Raw genomic sequence first — 2,209 nt, 5'->3', positions numbered from 1 at the left:
TGCAGGTCGAGTTGGAGGAGCTGTTGCTCACTGCAGAGAGCACTTTTTAGATGCCAGGGACCAGTGCTGGTTTGTAACTCAGCTCACATCACCCTTCAGCTTCAGCCATTTCAGTGAGGACCGAGGTGTCTCTGTGAGCACAGAGAAAGACCAAGGCTGGGTTCTTTGTGTGAGCTGGGACTGTGTGTGTTTCAAGCTCTCCTGGGTGCCATTTTCACTGCGGGTGCTGTCTTTATTGGGATACTTGTGAAGTTTAGAAAACTTGGAAGGATCCCTCTTCTGTAAAGAGGAGGCCTCAAATTCCCATGTGAGAGTTTGCCTTTCAGGCAATCTTTTACAATCTTTGACAGAACTACAATTCCTTCCAAAGGGAAACATTCATGAAGGCCAGATATTGACTCAGTGTTCTCTTTGTTTCCCAGACATCCATCTGATCTACCTCGCCAGGAGGGCTGCCCTGCGTAGGACACGGAGACCAAGGGAGAGCCTGTGAAGATCAGACAGGTGGGATCCCTCTGTATATATTATGTTTCTAGATTTTTACAATTACATTTTTATACCTATGTAGATTTATTTCTAGAATTATAAAGTTGTGTTTATATGTGCTTACAGTTAAAAATCTGTATAGTTTGATTTAGATCCATTTACATAAATATAGTTATAGCTGTGATTGAATTTATATATCTGTAGTTACATTTATAGATTTTCATAGATACATTTATATGTAATTAGAGTAAGTTTTATATGCATATAGTTAAATTAAGGAATGTATATAGTTGGAGTTTTATTAATATTTAGGTACCTGAATTGATATTTGTGTAGGCATAGGCTTACTTTTAACCTCTTTCCCTGCTCTGCTTTCTATTTCATCTTTTGCTTTCCCCCCATGTCCCCTGTGTCCCCTCTTCCCGTGCTGGGTCCGAGCTGGCGGCTGGCCCGGGCGGAGCAGCAGTTCCAGGTGTCCCCAGGTGTCCCTAGAGCAGTGAGAGCAGCTGGTGTCCCCTGAGGAGCTGCTGAAGGACGGTGAGACTGAGGGGCTGAGGGGGCTGAGGAGAGGTGACACTGAAGGGACTGTGAGCTTGAGGTGCTGGTGGGGCTGAGGGGACTGTGGGGCTGAGGGGTGTGGGGGAGGAAAGGGGAATGGTGGAGCTGTGGGTTCAGGGTGAGCTGCAGGGGATGGTGGGGGCTGAGGGGACAGGGAAGTGGCACAGGCTGAGGGGGGTGGCAGGTCTAAGGGGACTCGATGTGTCAGAATGGACTGTGGGGGTCTGAAGGAACTGGGGGGGGCTGTGGGTTTGCTGAGGGGATGGCAGGGCTGAGGGGATGGAGAGAGCCAGCAGGGAGCACAGAGGGGTCCAGGACTGTGGCTCTGCCAGGCCTTGGAACCAATTCCAGAGCCTCCGCTTTTTCCACAGCTGCCCTGAAAGTCCCTGAGAACATCCAGAGAGTGACAAGAGCCATCAGGGAGAAGCTGAAGGGCACCAGCAAGAGCAGTGGACAGGGAGCTGCTGCTGCTGCCCCCTGAAAGCCTGGGTGAGGCCACAAGGCCGGTGAGGCAGGCTGGGGCTGAGGCTCAGCCTGCTTTTTCTTTCTCACCCTGCTGGGGAGGCTCTGAGATTTTCTCTTCCCTCACACAAGTGCAGCTGCTGCCCAGGGAAATGTCCCGATATTGACTCAGTGTTCCCTTTGCTTCCCAGATGTCCCATCTGCTGTCCCTGTCCAGGAGGGCTGTGCTGCACGGGAGGAAGAGACAGAGGGAGAACGTGTGAAGATGGGGCTTCTGAAATGCCTTAAGGATATATTTATAGATTTATATAATTATATATGGATATTTAGATAGGTAGATTGATGTTTGTATAGTTAGATTTCTATTTCTATTTATTTACATCTGGTTTTATTTTTATGTTTGTGCTAGATTTTCATAATATAATATAATATATATATGATGTAATAAATTATTTTTGTTAAACTTAAATTGATATTTGTATATTAATTCTTAGTGTGGTTGCAGCAATTTGTAATAAATCTGATTTTTTAACTTATGTTGATTTTTGTGTACTTACATATCAGAAGTGCAAGTGTAACAATCTTCAATAAATTTAATTTTTAAACTGAAATAAGCATGAAGTTGTGTTTTTCCAAGCAATAAGCAAATGTAAACATAGTATTGCTGGAGGGTTTTGGCAGTGAGTGAAGGGGACTGGGGGAA

At 45.7% G+C, this 2,209-nt stretch overlaps 1 long non-coding RNA gene across 1 annotated transcript; it reads left to right on the top strand.

Annotated features, from left to right (window-relative positions):
* Window positions 1–832: 832 nt before the first annotated feature.
* On the top strand, window positions 833–2,004 carry LOC146422020 (uncharacterized). The gene is made up of 3 exons (XR_014848408.1): window positions 833–1,023; window positions 1,416–1,533; window positions 1,698–2,004. It is a non-coding gene; the product is annotated as an uncharacterized LOC146422020 (long non-coding RNA).
* The last annotated feature ends 205 nt before the right edge of the window (window positions 2,005–2,209 follow it).

Source organism: Lichenostomus cassidix, unplaced genomic scaffold (assembly GCF_008360975.1).
Source record: "Lichenostomus cassidix isolate B80296 unplaced genomic scaffold, HeHo_3.0 HiC_scaffold_843, whole genome shotgun sequence".
In the NCBI taxonomy this organism is placed as follows: domain Eukaryota; kingdom Metazoa; phylum Chordata; class Aves; order Passeriformes; family Meliphagidae; genus Lichenostomus; species Lichenostomus cassidix.
Note: the sequence above shows the minus strand (reverse complement) of the source record. Positions and strands in the feature narration are given on the sequence as shown.